This window comes from Heterodontus francisci, chromosome 45 (assembly GCF_036365525.1).
Source record: "Heterodontus francisci isolate sHetFra1 chromosome 45, sHetFra1.hap1, whole genome shotgun sequence".
NCBI lineage: Eukaryota > Metazoa > Chordata > Chondrichthyes > Heterodontiformes > Heterodontidae > Heterodontus > Heterodontus francisci.
Window position 1 is genome coordinate 17378849 of NC_090415.1, and position 19215 is coordinate 17398063.

The following is a 19215-nucleotide window of genomic DNA, read 5'->3' on the forward strand; positions in this document are numbered from 1 at the left end:
TTTATTATGAAATGTGTTTTCAAGGCTATACTTTGTTTAAACCTTTTTGTGAGAACAATGGGAGAGTCACCAGCACTCCTTGCATGGAGAGAGATGAGATAAAGGCAGAATTAAAGAAAAAAATGTCTGGGATCAGCAAGAATGGAACCTTTAGGATCCTTGCTAAAATAGAAAGAGTCTGGAAACATCTGTACTGTGTGTAGATTCAACCATTAACTAACTAGTGTCAAACAATGATGTCAACCTGGACCAATTAGGACACTTGGAACAATTCAAAACTAATATGGTAACATCCTTGCACCACAAGAAGGAGAAAAGAAAGGGTGTTACAGGACATCGTCAGCACACTTAGAGAGGGGTCAACAGAAGATCGTTGGTACTTAAAAGGAGAAGATAGAATACAGTCGAAAAAACACAGCAAGGGATGAAGAAGGAGAGAAGTCCGTGTGGCAGCAAGCACAGAAACAAGAACGGGTGTTGTGTGTTACTGAATATCTATTACCATTGTTAAGTATTAACTTTGTACATCTTAGTTAAGCCTAATAAACTCTCTGACTTGGTCACATAACTTGAGTTTTCACCTTGTAGGTATATCTTGGTCAGGAATCTAAAGGTGAGACGGGTTGGGTATTCTCTGTCTCACCTCTGTTCAGGTAAATCTCGCTGAAACTTGCAGCTCTTTACTAAATGCATACATTGCTGTGTATTTTGTCCTCCTTCAACTTCGAAATTGTGGGCCCGTTAAAAACATTGTTATTCGTACAGTTTTTTGCGTAACTCCACAGCATAATTCTGCCCAGTAAACAAAAAGGATCAGTTCACGACTGAACTCTGAAATAAAAGCAAAATACTGCAGATGCTGGAAATCTGAAATAAAAACAAGAAATGCTGGAAATACTCAGCAGGTCTGGCAGCATCTGTGGAGAGAGAAGCAGATTTAACTTTTCAGGTGAGTGACCATTGATCAGAATATTTGCAGCACTTTCTGATTTTATTTCAGATTTCCAGCATTCACAGTATTGTGTTTCTGTCAACATAATCGTATTGCTCAGGGACAAGTTGAAACCATTGTACAGCATTCTATTAATCAAAACGCTGGACCAACACAGTACAGTAAGCGATGGTGGTATAGTGGTGAGCGTAGCTGCCTTCCAAGCAGTTGACCTGGTTTCGATTCCCAGCCATCGCAACCTTAAATTGCAGGTTTGCTTCATGTTGCAGTATTTTACAAACGAAAAAAATGTCAAAGCTTTGACAGAATTGAAATTGATAAAATATTCTTATCATCCAATCAGATTCATTCACCCTCTTGATTGGCGTCACCCTGGAGCAAGTTTGTTTCCTTCAAGTGTTTCTCCAATTTCCTATTGAAATCATTGATTGTCTCTGCTACCACCACACTTGTGGACAGACATTGCAGTTGCAATGTAGCAGGTAAAGCAAAAAGTGCTTCCTCAAATTTCCCTGCATCTCTTTCCCAAAACCATCAATCTGTGTCTCCTGGTCCTTGTACCATCAACTAATGGGAACGGGTTATCCTTGTCTCACTTACCTACACCTGCATCAGATCTCCCCTCAATCCACATTGCTGTAAGGAGAACAACCACTTACTTAGATAACACAATCCAGAGCCATCTATCCAAGATTTTCAATAACAAAAGAATAGTTGTGTTGTCAGTAGTATAGATAGGAGCATAACTTCAAGAGACTTTGATAGATTAACTGATTGTCTCTGCCCAACGCACCCGATTTTCTGTATCACCTGAACACTGCTCACCGCTGTGTAAAGTTTAGAGTATTTTCATGGCTTACATTTATGCAAGAACTGCAATGTTAATGTTGGATTGTGAAGCATGACGGTCATCTTCACTGAACTATGTTAAAATGTCATGTTGAGAGATGTGTCAGTGTGGAAGATGAACGTAGCCATAGGAAAAAAAAGGCAAGTCATGTAGCTGCAGGAGAATCCACAATGTGGGCGCGATGGACCGTGACATATTTTACGTTTGTGCCAAATAAGGACAGCTAAAATAATAGGATTAATGATATGCTTTGTACATCAATATATTGAAGTCTGTTTGATCTGTTGCTTGCTTTATTATGAAATGTGTTTTCAAGGCTATACTTTGTTTAAACCTTTTTGTGAGAACAATGGGAGAGTCACCAGCACTCCTTGCATGGAGAGAGATGAGATAAAGGCAGAATTAAAGAAAAAAATGTCTGGGATCAGCAAGAATGTAACCTTTAGGATCCTTGCTAAAATAGAAAGAGTCGAGAAACATCTGTACTGTGTGTAGATTCAACCATTAACTAACTAGTGTCAAACAATGATGTCAACCTGGACCAATTAGGACACTTGGAACAATTCAAAACTAATATGGTAACATCCTTGCACCACAAGAAGGATAAAAGAAAGGGTGTTACAGGACATCGTCAGCACACTTAGAGAGGGGTCAACAGAAGAACGTTGGTACTTAAAAGGAGAAGATAGAATACAGTCGAAAAAACACAGCAAGGGATGAAGAAGGAGAGAAGTCCGTGCGGCAGCAAGCACAGAAACAAGAACGGGTGTTGTGTGTTGCTGAATATCTATTACCATTGTTAAGTATTAACTTTGTACATCTTGGTTAAGCCTAATAAACTCTCTGACTTGGTCACATAACTTGAGTTTGTACCTTGTCGGTCTATCTTGGTCAGGAATCTAAAGGTGAGACGGGTTGGGTATTCTCTGTCTCACCTCTGTTCAGGTAACATCTACCTGAAACTTACAGCTCTTTACTATATGCATACATTGCTGTGTATTTTGTCCTCCTTATACTTCGAAATTGTGGGCCCGTTAAAAACATTGTTCTTCGTACAGTTTTCTGCGTCACTCCACTGCATAGTTCTGCCCAGTAAGCAAAAATTATCAGTTCGCTACGAAACACTAAAATAAAAGCAAAATACTGCAGATGCTGGAAATCTGAAATAAAAACAAGAAATGCTGGAAATACTCAGCAGGTCTGGCAGCATCTGTGGAGAGAGAAGCAGATTTAACTTTTCAGGTGAGTGACCATTGATCAGAATATTTGCAGCACTTTCTGATTTTATTTCAGATTTCCAGCATTCACAGTATTGTGTTTCTGTCAACATAATCGTATTGCTCAGGGACAAGTTGAAACCATTGTACAGCATTCTATTAATCAAAACGCTGGGCCAGCCCAGTACAGTAAGCGATGGTGGTATAGTGGTGAGCATGACTGCTTTCCAAGCAGTTGACCTGGGTTCGGTTCCCAGCCATCGCAACCTTAAATTGCAGGTTTACTTTATGTTGCAGTATTTTACAAACGAAAAAAATGTCAAAGCTTTGACAGAATTGAAATTGATAAAATATTCTTATCATCCAATCAGATTCATTCTCCCGCTTGATTGGCGTCACCCTGGAGCAAGTTTGTTTCCTTCAAGTGTTTCTCCAATTTCCTATTGAAATCATTGATTGTCTCTGCTTCCACCACACTTGTGGACAGACATTGCAGTTGCAATGTAGCAGGTAAAGCAAAAAGTGCTTCCTCACATTTCCCTGCATCTCTTTCCCAAAACCATCAATCTGTGTCTCCTAGTCCTTGTACCATCAACTAATGGGAACGGGTTATCCTTGTCTAACTTACCTACAACTGCATCAGATCTCCCCTCAATCCACATTGCTGCAAGGAGAACAACCACTTCCTTAGATAACACAATCCAGAGCAATCTATCCAAGCTTTTCAATAACAAAAGAATAGTTGTGTTGTAAGTAGTATAGATAGGAGCATAACATCAAGAGACTTTGATAGATTAACTGATTGTCTCTGCCCAACGCACCAGATTTTCTGTATCACCTGAACACTGCTCACCGCTGTGTAAAGTTTAGAGTATTTTCATGGCTTACATTTATGCAAGAACTGCAATGTTAAGGTTGGATTGTGAAGCATGACGGTCATCTTCACTGAACTATGTTAAAATGTCATGTTGAGAGATGTGTCAGTGTGGAAGATGCACGTAGCCATAGGAAAAAAAAAGGCAAGTCATGTAGCTGGAGGAGAATCCACAATGTGGGCGCGATGGACCGTGACATATTTTACGTTTGTGCCAAATAAGGACAGCTAAAATAATAGGATTAATGATATGCTTTGTACATCAATATATTGAAGTCTGTTTGATCTGTTGCTTGCTTTATTATGAAATGTGTTTTCAAGGCTATACTTTGTTTAAACCTTTTTGTGAGAACAATGGGAGAGTCACCAGCACTCCTTGCATGGAGAGAGATGAGATAAAGGCAGAATTAAAGAAAAAAATGTCTGGGATCAGCAAGAATGTAACCTTTAGGATCCTTGCTAAAATAGAAAGAGTCGAGAAACATCTGTACTGTGTGTAGATTCAACCATTAACTAACTAGTGTCAAACAATGATGTCAACCTGGACCAATTAGGACACTTGGAACAATTCAAAACTAATATGGTAACATCCTTGCACCACAAGAAGGATAAAAGAAAGGGTGTTACAGGACATCGTCAGCACACTTAGAGAGGGGTCAACAGAAGAACGTTGGTACTTAAAAGGAGAAGATAGAATACAGTCGAAAAAACACAGCAAGGGATGAAGAAGGAGAGAAGTCCGTGCGGCAGCAAGCACAGAAACAAGAACGGGTGTTGTGTGTTACTGAATATCTATTACCATTGTTAAGTATTAACTTTGTACATCTTGGTTAAGCCTAATAAACTCTCTGACTTGGTCACATAACTTGAGTTTGTACCTTGTCGGTCTATCTTGGTCAGGAATCTAAAGGTGAGACGGGTTGGGTATTCTCTGTCTCACCTCTGTTCAGGTAACATCTACCTGAAACTTACAGCTCTTTACTATATGCATACATTGCTGTGTATTTTGTCCTCCTTATACTTCGAAATTGTGGGCCCGTTAAAAACATTGTTCTTCGTACAGTTTTCTGCGTCACTCCACTGCATAGTTCTGCCCAGTAAGCAAAAATTATCAGTTCGCTACGAAACATTAAAATAAAAGCAAAATACTGCAGATGCTGGAAATCTGAAATAAAAACAAGAAATGCTGGAAATACTCAGCAGGTCTGGCAGCATCTGTGGAGAGAGAAGCAGATTTAACTTTTCAGGTGAGTGACCATTGATCAGAATATTTGCAGCACTTTCTGATTTTATTTCAGATTTCCAGCATTCACAGTATTGTGTTTCTGTCAACATAATCGTATTGCTCAGGGACAAGTTGAAACCATTGTACAGCATTCTATTAATCAAAACGCTGGACCAGCATAGTGCAGTAAGCGATGGTGGTATAGTGGTGAGCATAGCTGCCTTCCAAGCAGTTGACCTGGGTTCGATTCCCAGCCATCGCAACCTTAAATTGCAGGTTTGCTTTATGTTGCAGTATTTTGCAAACGAAAAAAATGTCAAAGCTTTGACAGAATTGAAATTGATAAAATATTCTTATCATCCAATCAGATTCATTCTCCCGCTTGATTGGCGTCACCCTGGAGCAAGTTTGTTTCCTTCAAGTGTTTCTCCAATTTCCTATTGAAATCATTGATTGTCTCTGCTTCCACCACACTTGTGGACAGACATTGCAGTTGCAATGTAGCAGGAAAAGCAAAAAGTGCTTCCTCAAATTTCCCTGCATCTCTTTCCCAAAACCATCAATCTGTGTCTCCTAGTCCTTGTACCATCAACTAATGGGAACGGGTTATCCTTGTCTCACTTACCTACACCTGCATCAGATCTCCCCTCAATCCACATTGCTGTAAGGAGAACAACCACTTACTTAGATAACACAATCCAGAGCCATCTATCCAAGCTTTTCAATAACAAAAGAATAGTTGTGTTGTAAGTAGTATAGATAGGAGCATAACTTCAAGAGACTTTGATAGATTAACTGATTGTCTCTGCCCAACGCACCCGATTTTCTGTATCACCTGAACACTGCTCACCGCTGTGTAAAGTTTAGAGTATTTTCATGGCTTACATTTATGCAAGAACTGCAATGTTAATGTTGGATTGTGAAGCATGACGGTCATATTCACTGAACTATGTTAAAATGTCATGTTGAGAGATGTGTCAGTGTGGAAGATGAACGTAGCCATAGGAAAAAAAAAGGCAAGTCATGTAGCTGGAGGAGAATCCACAATGTGGGTGCGATGGACCGTGACATATTTTACATTTGTGACAAATAAGGACAGCTAAAATAATAGGATTAATGATATGCTTTGTACATCAATATATTGAAGTCTGTTTGATCTGTTGCTTGCTTTATTATGAAATGTGTTTTCAAGGCTATACTTTGTTTAAACCTTTTTGTGAGAACAATGGGAGAGTCACCAGCACTCCTTGCATGGAGAGAGATGAGATAAAGGCAGAATTAAAGAAAAAAATGTCTGGGATCAGCAAGAATGTAACCTTTAGGATCCTTGCTAAAATAGAAAGAGTCGGGAAACATCTGTACTGTGTGTAGATTCAACCATTAACTAACTAGTGTCAAACAATGATGTCAACCTGGACCAATTAGGACACTTGGAACAATTCAAAACTAATATGGTAACATCCTTGCACCACAAGAAGGATAAAAGAAAGGGTGTTACAGGACATCGTCAGCACACTTAGAGAGGGGTCAACAGAAGAACGTTGGTACTTAAAAGGAGAAGATAGAATACTGTCGAAAAAACACGGCAAGGGATGAAGAAGGAGAGAATTCCGTGCGGCAGCAAGCACAGAAACAAGAACGGGTGTTGTGTGTTACTGAATATCTATTACCATTGTTAAGTATTAACTTTGTACATCTTGGTTAAGCCTAATAAACTCTCTGACTTGGTCACATAACTTGAGTTTGTACCTTGTCGGTCTATCTTGGTCAGGAATCTAAAGGTGAGACGGGTTGGGTATTCTCTGTCTCACCTCTGTTCAGGTAACATCTACCTGAAACTTACAGCTCTTTACTATATGCATACATTGCTGTGTATTTTGTCCTCCTTAAACTTCGAAATTGTGGGCCCGTTAAATACATTGTTCTTCGTACAGTTTTCTGCGTCACTCCACTGCATAGTTCTGCCCAGTAAGCAAAAAGGATCAGTTCGCTACTGAACTCTAAAATAAAAGCAAAATACTGCAGATGCTGGAAATCTGAAATAAAAACAAGAAATGCTGGAAATACTCAGCAGGTCTGGCAGCATCTGTGGAGAGAGAAGCAGAGTTAACGTTTCAGGTGAGTGACCATTGATCAGAATATTTGCAGCACTTTCTGATTTTATTTCAGATTTCCAGCATTCACAGTTTTGTGTTTCTGTTAACACAATCGTATTGCTCAGGTACAAGTTGAAACCATTGCACAGCATTCTATTAATCAAAACGCTGGGCCAGCCCAGTGCAGAAAGCGATGGTGGTATAGTGGTGAGCATAACTGCTTTCCAAGCAGTTGACCTGGGTTCGATTCCCAGCCATCGCAACCTTAAATTGCAGATTTACTTTATGTTGCAGTATTTTACAAACGAAAAAAATATCAAAGCTTTGACAGAATTGAAATTGATAAAATATTCTTATCATCCAATCAGATTCATTCTCCCGCTTGATTGGCGTCACCCTGGAGCAAGTTTGTTTCCTTCAAGTGTTTCTCCAATTTCCTATTGAAATCATTGATTGTCTCTGCTTCCACCACACTTGTGGACAGACATTGCAGTTGCAATGTAGCAGGTAAAGCAAAAAGTGCTTCCTCACATTTCCCGGCATCTCTTTCCCAAAACCATCAATCTGTGTCTCCTAGTCCTTGTACCATCAACTAATGGGAACGGGTTATCCTTGTCTAACTTACCTACACCTGCATCGGATCTCCCCTCAATCCACATTGCTGCAAGGAGAACAACCACTTCCTTAGATAACACAATCCAGAGCCATCTATCCAAGCTTTTCAATAACAAAAGAATAGTTGTGTTGTAAGTAGTATAGATAGGAGCATAACATCAAGAGACTTTGATAGATTAACTGATTGTCTCTGCCCAACGCACCAGATTTTCTGTATCACCTGAACACTGCTCACCGCTGTATAAAGTTTAGAGTATTTTCATGGCTTACATTTATGCAAGAACTGCAATGTTAAGGTTGGATTGTGAAGCATGACGGTCATCTTCACTGAACTATGTTAAAATGTCATGTTGAGAGATGTGTCAGTGTGGAAGATGCACGTAGCCATAGGAAAAAAAAAGGCAAGTCATGTAGCTGGAGGAGAATCCACAATGTGGGCGCGATGGACCGTGACATATTTTACGTTTGTGCCAAATAAGGACAGCTAACATAATAGGATTAATGATATGCTTTGTACATCAATATATTGAAGTCTGTTTGATCTGTTGCTTGCTTTATTATGAAATGTGTTTTCAAGGCTATACTTTGTTTAAACCTTTTTGTGAGAACAATGGGAGAGTCACCAGCACTCCTTGCATGGAGAGAGATGAGATAAAGGCAGAATTAAAGAAAAAAATGTCTGGGATCAGCAAGAATGTAACCTTTAGGATCCTTGCTAAAATAGAAAGAGTCGGGAAACATCTGTACTGTGTGTAGATTCAACCATTAACTAACTAGTGTCAAACAATGATGTCAACCTGGACCAATTAGGACACTTGGAACAATTCAAAACTAATATGGTAACATCCTTGCACCACAAGAAGGATAAAAGAAAGGGTGTTACAGGACATCGTCAGCACACTTAGAGAGGGGTAAACAGAAGAACGTTGGTACTTAAAAGGAGAAGATAGAATACAGTCGAAAAAACACAGCAAGGGATGAAGAAGGAGAGAAGTCCGTGCGGCAGCAAGCACAGAAACAAGAACGGGTGTTGTGTGTTACTGAATATCTATTACCATTGTTAAGTATTAACTTTGTACATCTTGGTTAAGCCTAATAAACTCTCTGACTTGGTCACATAACTTGAGTTTGTACCTTGTCGGTCTATCTTGGTCAGGAATCTAAAGGTGAGACGGGTTGGGTATTCTCTGTCTCACCTCTGTTCAGGTAACATCTACCTGAAACTTACAGCTCTTTACTATATGCATACATTGCTGTGTATTTTGTCCTCCTTAAACTTCGAAATTGTGGGCCCGTTAAATACATTGTTCTTCGTACAGTTTTCTGCGTCACTCCACTGCATAGTTCTGCCCAGTAAGCAAAAAGGATCAGTTCGCTACTGAACTCTAAAATAAAAGCAAAATACTGCAGATGCTGGAAATCTGAAATAAAAACAAGAAATGCTGGAAATACTCAGCAGGTCTGGCAGCATCTGTGGAGAGAGAAGCAGAGTTAACGTTTCAGGTGAGTGACCATTGATCAGAATATTTGCAGCACTTTCTGATTTTATTTCAGATTTCCAGCATTCACAGTTTTGTGTTTCTGTTAACACAATCGTATTGCTCAGGTACAAGTTGAAACCATTGCACAGCATTCTATTAATCAAAACGCTGGGCCAGCCCAGTGCAGAAAGCGATGGTGGTATAGTGGTGAGCATAACTGCTTTCCAAGCAGTTGACCTGGGTTCGATTCCCAGCCATCGCAACCTTAAATTGCAGGTTTACTTTATGTTGCAGTATTTTACAAACGAAAAAAATGTCAAAGCTTTGACAGAATTGAAATTGATAAAATATTCTTATCATCCAATCAGATTCATTCTCCCGCTTGATTGGCGTCACCCTGGAGCAAGTTTGTTTCCTTCAAGTGTTTCTCCAATTTCCTATTGAAATCATTGATTGTCTCTGCTTCCACCACACTTGTGGACAGACATTGCAGTTGCAATGTAGCAGGTAAAGCAAAAAGTGCTTCCTCACATTTCCCGGCATCTCTTTCCCAAAACCATCAATCTGTGTCTCCTAGTCCTTGTACCATCAACTAATGGGAACGGGTTATCCTTGTCTAACTTACCTACACCTGCATCGGATCTCCCCTCAATCCACATTGCTGCAAGGAGAACAACCACTTCCTTAGATAACACAATCCAGAGCCATCTATCCAAGCTTTTCAATAACAAAAGAATAGTTGTGTTGTAAGTAGTATAGATAGGAGCATAACATCAAGAGACTTTGATAGATTAACTGATTGTCTCTGCCCAACGCACCAGATTTTCTGTATCACCTGAACACTGCTCACCGCTGTATAAAGTTTAGAGTATTTTCATGGCTTACATTTATGCAAGAACTGCAATGTTAAGGTTGGATTGTGAAGCATGACGGTCATCTTCACTGAACTATGTTAAAATGTCATGTTGAGAGATGTGTCAGTGTGGAAGATGCACGTAGCCATAGGAAAAAAAAAGGCAAGTCATGTAGCTGGAGGAGAATCCACAATGTGGGCGCGATGGACCGTGACATATTTTACGTTTGTGCCAAATAAGGACAGCTAACATAATAGGATTAATGATATGCTTTGTACATCAATATATTGAAGTCTGTTTGATCTGTTGCTTGCTTTATTATGAAATGTGTTTTCAAGGCTATACTTTGTTTAAACCTTTTTGTGAGAACAATGGGAGAGTCACCAGCACTCCTTGCATGGAGAGAGATGAGATAAAGGCAGAATTAAAGAAAAAAATGTCTGGGATCAGCAAGAATGTAACCTTTAGGATCCTTGCTAAAATAGAAAGAGTCGGGAAACATCTGTACTGTGTGTAGATTCAACCATTAACTAACTAGTGTCAAACAGTGATGTCAACCTGGACCAATTAGGACTCTTGGAACAATTCAAAACTAATATGGTAACATCCTTGCACCACAAGAAGGATAAAAGAAAGGGTGTTACAGGACATCGTCAGCACACTTAGAGAGGGGTCAACAGAAGATCGTTGGTACTTAAAAGGAGAAGATAGAATACAGTCGAAAAAACACAGCAAGGGATGAAGAAGGAGAGAAGTCCATGCGGCAGCAAGCACAGAAACAAGAATGGGTGTTGTGTGTTACTGAATATCTATTACCATTGTTAAGTTGTAACTTTGTACATCTTGGTTAAGCCTAATAAACTCTCTGACTTGGTCACATAACTTGAGTTTGTACCTTGTCGGTCTATCTTGGTCAGGAATCTAAAGGTGAGACGGGTTGGGTATTCTCTGTCTCACCTCTGTTCAGGTAACATCTACCTGAAACTTACAGCTCTTTACTATATGCATACATTGCTGTGTATTTTGTCCTCCTTAAACTTCGAAATTGTGGGCCCGTTAAAAACATTGTTCTTCGTACAGTTTTCTGCGTCACTCCACTGCATAGTTCTGCCCAGTAAGCAAAAAGGATCAGTTCGCGACTAAACTCTAAAATAAAAGCAAAATACTGCAGATGCTGGAAATCTGAAATAAAAACAAGAAATGCTGGAAATACTCAGCAGGTCTGGCAGCATCTGTGGAGAGAGAAGCAGATTTAACTTTTCAGGTGAGTGACCATTGATCAGAATATTTGCAGCACTTTCTGATTTTATTTCAGATTTCCAGCATTCACAGTATTGTGTTTCTGTCAACATAATCGTATTGCTCAGGTGCAAGTTGAAACCATTGTACAGCATTCTATTAATCAAAACGCTGGACCAGCATAGTACAGTAAGCGATGGTGGTATAGTGGTGAGCATAATTGCCTCCAAGCAGCTGACCTGGGTTCGATTCCTGGCCATCGCAACCTTAAATTGCAGGTTTACTTTATGTTGCAGTATTTTACAAACGAAAAAAATGTCAAAGCTTTGACAGAATTGAAATTGATAAAATATTCTTATCATCCAATCAGATTCATTCTCCCGCTTGATTGGCGTCACCCTGGAGCAAGTTTGTTTCCTTCAAGATTTTCTCCAATTTCCTATTGAAATCATTGATTGTCTCTGCTTCCACCACACTTGTGGACAGACATTGCAGTTGCAATGGAGCAGGTAAAGCAAAAAGTGCTTCCTCATTTTTCGCTGCATCTCTTTCCCAAAACCATCAATCTGTGTCTCCTAGTCCTTGTACCATCAACTAATGGGAACGGGTTATCCTTGTCTCACTTACCTACACCTGCATCAGATCTCCCCTCAATCCACCTTGCTGTCAGGAGAACAACCACTTCCTTAGATAACACAATCCAGAGCCATCTATCCAAGCTTTTCAATAACAAAAGAATAGTTGTGTTGTAAGTAGTATAGATAGGAGCATAACATCAAGAGACTTTGATAGATTAACTGATTGTCTCTGCCCAAAGCACCAGATTTTCTGTATCACCTGAACACTGCTAACCGCTGTGTAAAGTTTAGAGTATTTTCATGGCTTACATTTATGCAAGAACTGCAATGTTAATGTTGGATTGTGAAGCATGACGGTCATCTTCACTGAACTATGTTAAAATGTCATGTTGAGAGATGTGTCAGTGTGGAAGATGCACGTAGCCATAGGAAAAAAAAAGGCAAGTCATGTAGCTGGAGGAGAATCCACAATGTGGGCGCGATGGACCGTGACATATTTTACGTTTGTGACAAATAAGGACAGCTAAAATAATAGGATTAATGATATGCTTTGTACATCAATATATTGAAGTCTGTTTGATCTGTTGCTTGCTTTATTATGAAATGTGTTTTCAAGGCTATACTTTGTTTAAACCTTTTTGTGAGAACAATGGGAGAGTCACCAGCACTCCTTGCATGGAGAGAGATGAGATAAAGGCAGAATTAAAGAAAAAAATGTCTGGGATCAGCAAGAATGTAACCTTTAGGATCCTTGCTAAAATAGAAAGAGTCGGGAAACATCTGTACTGTGTGTAGATTCAACCATTAACTAACTAGTGTCAAACAATGATGTCAACCTGGACCAATTAGGACACTTGGAACAATTCAAAACTAATATGGTAACATCCTTGCACCACAAGAAGGATAAAAGAAAGGGTGCTACAGGACATCATCAGCACACTTAGAGAGGGGTCAACAGAAGATCGTTGGTACTTAAAAGGAGAAGATAGAATATAGTCAAAAAATCACAGCAAGGGATGAAGAAGGAGAGAAGTCCGTGCGGCAGCAAGCACAGAAACAAGAACGGGTGTTGTGTGTTACTGAATATCTATTACCATTGTTAAGTATTAACTTTGTACATCTTGGTTAAGCCTAATAAACTCTCTGACTTGGTCACATAACTTGAGTTTGTACCTTGTCGGTCTATCTTGGTCAGGAATCTAAAGGTGAGACGGGTTGGGTATTCTCTGTCTCACCTCTGTTCAGGTAACATCTACCTGAAACTTACAGCTCTTTACTATATGCATACATTGCTGTGTATTTTGTCCTCCTTATACTTCGAAATTGTGGGCCCGTTAAAAACATTGTTCTTCGTACAGTTTTCTGCGTCACTCCACTGCATAGTTCTGCCCAGTAAGCAAAAATTATCAGTTCGCTACGAAACATTAAAATAAAAGCAAAATACTGCAGATGCTGGAAATCTGAAATAAAAACAAGAAATGCTGGAAATACTCAGCAGGTCTGGCAGCATCTGTGGAGAGAGAAGCAGATTTAACTTTTCAGGTGAGTGACCATTGATCAGAATATTTGCAGCACTTTCTGATTTTATTTCAGATTTCCAGCATTCACAGTATTGTGTTTCTGTTCACATAATCGTATTGCTCAGGTACAAGTTGAAACCATTGTACAGCATTCTATTAATCAAAACGCTGGACCAGCACAGTACAGTAAGCCATGGTGGTATAGTGGTGCGCATAGCTGCCTTCCAAGCAGTTGACCTCGGTTCGATTACCGGCCATCGCAACCTTCAATTGCAGGTTTACTTTATGTTGCAGCATTTTACAAACGAAAAAAATGTCAAAGCTTTGACAGAATTGAAATTGATAAAATATTCTTATCATCCAATCAGATTCATTCTCCCGCTTGATTGGCGTCACCCTGGAGCAAGTTTGTTTCCTTCAAGTGTTTCCCCAATTTCCTATTGAAATCATTGATTGTCTCTGCTTCCACCACACTTGTGGACAGACATTGCAGTTGCAATGTAGCAGGTAAAGCAAAAAGTGCTTCCTCACATTTCCCGGCATCTCTTTCCCAAAACCATCAATGTGTGTCTCCTAGTCCTTGTACCATCAACTAATGGGAACGGGTTATCCTTGTCTAACTTACCTGCACCTGCATCAGATCTCCCCTCAATCCACATTGCTGGAAGGAGCACAACCACCTACTTAGATAACACAATCCAGAGCCATCTATCCAAGCTTTTCAATAGCATAAGAATAGTTGTGTTGTAAGTAGTATAGATAGGAGCATAACTTCAAGAGAATTTGATAGATTAACTGATTGTCTCTGCTCAACGCACCAGATTTTCTGTATCACCTGAACACTGCTCACCACTGTGTAAAGTTTAGAGTATTTTCATGGCTTACATTTATGCAAGAACTGCAATGTTAAGGTTGGATTGTGAAGCATGACGGTCATCTTCACTGAACTATGTTAAAATGTCATGTTGAGAGATGTGTCAGTGTGGAAGATGCACGTAGCCATAGGAAATAAAAAGGCAAGTCATGTAGCTGGAGGAGAATCCACAATGTGGGCGCGATGGACCGTGACATATTTTACGTTTGTGACAAATAAGGACAGCTAAAATAATAGGATTAATGATATGCTTTGTACATCAATATATTGAAGTCTGTTTGATCTGTTGCTTGCTTTATTATGAAATGTGTTTTCAAGGCTATACTTTGTTTAAACCTTTTTTGTGAGAACAATGGGAGAGTCACCAGCACTCCTTTGATGGAGAGAGATGAGATAAAAGCAGAATTAAAGAAAAAAATGTCTGGGATCAGCAAGAATGTAACCTTTAGGATCCTTGCTAAAATAGAAAGAGTCGGGAAACATCTGTACTGTGTGTAGATTCAACCATTAACTAACTAGTGTCAAACAATGATGTCAACCTGGACCAATTAGGACACTTGGAACAATTCAAAACTAATATGGTAACATCCTTGCACCACAAGAAGGATAAAGGAAAGGGTGTTACAGGACATCGTCAGCACACTTAGAGAGGGGTCAACAGAAGATCGTTGGAACTTAAAAGGAGAAGATAGAATATAGTCAAAAAAACACAGCAGGGGTGAAGAAGGAGAGAAGTCCGTGCGGCAGCAAGCACAGAAACAAGAACGGGTGTTGTGTGTTACTGAATATCTATTACCATTGTTAAGTATTAACTTTGTACATATTGGTTAAGCCTAATAAACTCTCTGACTTGGTCACATAACTTGAGTTTGCACCTTGTCGGTCTATCTTGGTCAGGAATCGAAAGGTGAGACGGGTTGGGTATTCTCTGTCTCACCTCTGTTCAGGTAACATCTACCTGAAACTTACAGCTCTTTACTATATGCATACATTGCTGTGTATTTTGTCCTCCTTAAACTTCGAAATTGTGGGCCCGTTAAAAACATTGTTCTTCGTACAGTTTTCTGCGTCACTCCACTGCATAGTTCTGCCCAGTAAGCAAAAAGGATCAGTTCGCTACTAAACTCTAAAATAAAAGCAAAATACTGTAGATGCTGGAAATCTGAAATAAAAACAAGAAATGCTGGAAATACTCAGCAGGTCTGGCAGCATCTGTGGAGAGAGAAGCAGAGTTAACGTTTCAGGTGAGTGGCCGTTGATCAGAATATTTGCAGCACTTTCTGATTTTATTTCAGATTTCCAGCATTCACAGTATTGTGTTTCTGTGAACATAATCGTGTTGCTCAGGTTCAAGTTGAAACCATTGTACAGCATTCTATTAATCAAAACGCTGGACCATCACAGTACAGTAAGCGATGGTGGTATAGTGGTGAGCATAACTGCTTTCCAAGCAGTTGACTTGGCTTCGATTCCCGGCCATCGCAACCTTAAATTGCAGGTTTACTTTATGTTGCAGTATTTTACAAACGAAAAAAATGTCAAAGCTTTGACAGAATTGAAATTGATAAAATATTCTTATCATCCAATCAGATTCATTCTCCCGCTTGATTGGCGTCACCCTGGAGCAAGTGTGTTTCCTTCAAGTGTTTCTCCAATTTCCTATTGAAATCATTGATTGTCTCTGCTTCCACCCCACTTGTGGACAGACATTGCAGTTGCAATGTGGCAGGAAAAGCAAAAAGTGCTTCCTCACATTTCCCGGCATCTCTTTCCCAAAACCATCAATCTGTGTCTCCTAGTCATTGTACCATCAACTAATGGGAACGGGTTATCCTTGTCTAACTTACCTACACCTGCATCAGATATCCCCTCAATCCACATTTCTGTAAGGAGAACAACCACTTACTTAGATAACACAATCCAGAGCCATCTATCCAAGCTTTTCAATAACAAAAGAATAGTTGTGTTGTAAGAAGTCTCGATAGGAGCATAACATCAAGATACTTTGATAGATTAACTGATTGTCTCTGCTCAACGCACCAGATTTTCTGTATCACCTGAACACTGCTCACCGCTGTGTAAAGTTTAGAGTATTTTCATGGCTTACATTTATGCAAGAACTGCAATGTTAAGGTTGGATTGTGAAGCATGACGGTCATCTTCACTGAACTATGTTAAAATGTCATGTTGAGAGATGTGTCAGTGTGGAAGATGCACGTAGCCATAGGAAAAAAAAAGGCAAGTCATGTCGCTGGAGGAGAATCCACAATGTGGGCGCGATGGACCGTGACATATTTTACGTTTGTGACAAATAAGGACAGCTAAAATAATAGGATTAATGATATGCTTTGTACATCAATATATTGAAGTCTGTTTGATCTGTTGCTTGCTTTATTATGAAATGTGTTTTCAAGGCTATACTTTGTTTAAACCTTTTTGTGAGAACAATGGGAGAGTCACCAGCACTCCTTGCATGGAGAGAGATGAGATAAAGGCAGAATTAAAGAAAAACATGTCTGGGATCAGCAAGAATGGAACCTTTAGGATCCTTGCTAAAATAGAAAGAGTCGGGAAACATCTGTACTGTGTGTAGATTCAACCATTAACTAACTAGTGTCAAACAGTGATGTCAACCTGGACCAATTAGGACTCTTGGAACAATTCAAAAGTAATATGGTAACATCCTTGCACCACAAGAAGGATAAAAGAAAGGGTGTTACAGGACATCGTCAGCACACTTAGAGAGGGGTCAACAGAAGATCGTTGGTACTTAAAAGGAGAAGATAGAATATAGTCAAAAAAACACAGCAAGGGATGAAGAAGGAGAGAAGTCCGTGCGGCAGCAAGCACAGAAACAAGAACGGGTGTTGTGTGTTACTGAATATCTATTACCATTGTTAAGTATTAACTTTGTACAGCTTAGTTAAGCCTAATAAACTCTCTGACTTGGTCACATAACTTGAGTTTGTACCTTGTAGGTCTATCTTGGTCAGGAATCTAAAGGTGAGACGGGTTGGGTATTCTCTGTCTCACCTCTGTTCAGGTAACATCTACCTGAAACTTACAGCTCTTTACTATATGCATACATTGCTGTGTATTTTGTCCTCCTTAAACTTCGAAATTGTGGGCCCGTTAAAAACATTGTTCTTCGTACAGTTTTCTGCGTCACTCCACTGCATAGTTCTGCCCAGGAAGCAAAAAGGATCAGTTCGCTACTAAACTCTAAAATAAAAGCAAAATACTGCAGATGCTGGAAATCTGAAATAAAAACAAGAAATGCTGGAAATACTCAACAGGTCTGGCAGCATCTGTGGAGAGAGAAGCGGAGTTAACGTTTCAGGTGAGTGGCCGTTGATCAGAATATTTGCAGCACTTTCTGATTTTATTTCAGATTTCCAGCATTCACAGTATTGTGTTTCTGTGAACATAATCGTGTTGCTCAGGTTCAAGTTGAAACCATTGTACAGCATTCTATTAATCAAAACGCTGGACCATCACAGTACAGTAAGCGATGGTGGTATAGTGGTGAGCATAACTGCTTTCCAAGCAGTTGACTTGGCTTCGATTCCCGGCCATCGCAACCTTAAATTGCAGGTTTACTTTATGTTGCAGTATTTTACAAACGAAAAAAATGTCAAAGCTTTGACAGAATTGAAATTGATAAAATATTCTTATCATCCAATCAGATTCATTCTCCCGCTTGATTGGCGTCACCCTGGAGCAAGTGTGTTTCCTTCAAGTGTTTCTCCAATTTCCTATTGAAATCATTGATTGTCTCTGCTTCCACCACACTTGTGGACAGACATTGCAGTTGCAATGTCGCAGGAAAAGCAAAAAGTGCTTCCTCACATTTCCCGGCATCTCTTTCCCAAAACCATCAATCTGTGTCTCCTAGTCATTGTACCATCAACTAATGGGAACGGGTTATCCTTGTCTAACTTACCTACACCTGCATCAGATCTCCCCTCAATCCACATTGCTGGAAGGAGAACAACCACCTACTTAGATAACACAATCCAGAGCCATCGATCCAAGCTTTTCAATAGCATAAGAATAGTTGTGTTGTAAGTAGTATAGATAGGAGCATAACTTCAAGAGACCTTGATAGATTAACTGATTGTCTCTGCTCAACGCACCAGATTTTCTGTATCACCTGAACACTGCTCACCGCTGTGTAAAGTTTAGAGTATTTTCATGGCTTACATTTATGCAAGAACTGCAATGTTAAGGTTGGATTGTGAAGCATGACGGTCATCTTCTCTGAACTATGTTAAAATGTCATGTTGAGAGATGTGTCAGTGTGGAAGATGCACGTAGCCATAGGAAAAAAAAAAGGCAAGTCATGTAGCTGGAGGAGAATCCACAATGTGGGCACGATGGACCGTGACATATTTTACGTTTGTGACAAATAAGGACAGCTAAAATAATAGGATTAATGATATGCTTTGTACATCAATATATTGAAGTCTGTTTGATCTGTTGCTTGCTTTATTATGAAATGTGTTTTCAAGGCTATACTTTGTTTAAACCTTTTTGTGAGAACAATGGGAGAGTCACCAGCACTCCTTGCATGGAGAGAGATGAGATAAAGGCAGAATTAAAGAAAAAAATGTCTGGGATCAGCAAGAATGTAACCTTTAGGATCCTTGCTAAAATAGAAAGAATCGGGAAACATCTGTACTGTGTGTAGATTCAACCATTAACTAACTAGTGTCAAACAATGATGTCAACCTGGACCAATTAGGACACTTGGAACAATTCAAAACTAATATGGTAACATCCTTGCACCACAAGAAGGAGAAAAGAAAGGGTGTTACAGGACATCGTCAGCACACTTAGA

At 39.6% G+C, this 19215-nt stretch overlaps 5 non-coding genes across 5 annotated transcripts; all 5 read left to right on the forward strand.

The window, feature by feature from the left end:
- Window positions 1-1117: 1117 nt before the first annotated feature.
- trnag-ucc (transfer RNA glycine (anticodon UCC)) lies at window positions 1118-1189 on the forward strand. Its single transcript has one exon. It is a non-coding gene; the product is annotated as a tRNA-Gly (tRNA).
- Window positions 1190-3212: 2023 nt separating this feature from the next.
- On the forward strand, window positions 3213-3284 carry trnag-ucc (transfer RNA glycine (anticodon UCC)). The gene has a single exon. It is a non-coding gene; the product is annotated as a tRNA-Gly (tRNA).
- Window positions 3285-5308: 2024 nt separating this feature from the next.
- trnag-ucc (transfer RNA glycine (anticodon UCC)) lies at window positions 5309-5380 on the forward strand. The gene has a single exon. It is a non-coding gene; the product is annotated as a tRNA-Gly (tRNA).
- A 2024-nt stretch (window positions 5381-7404) lies between these two features.
- On the forward strand, window positions 7405-7476 carry trnag-ucc (transfer RNA glycine (anticodon UCC)). Its single transcript has one exon. It is a non-coding gene; the product is annotated as a tRNA-Gly (tRNA).
- Window positions 7477-9500: 2024 nt separating this feature from the next.
- Window positions 9501-9572, forward strand: trnag-ucc (transfer RNA glycine (anticodon UCC)). Its single transcript has one exon. It is a non-coding gene; the product is annotated as a tRNA-Gly (tRNA).
- The last annotated feature ends 9643 nt before the right edge of the window (window positions 9573-19215 follow it).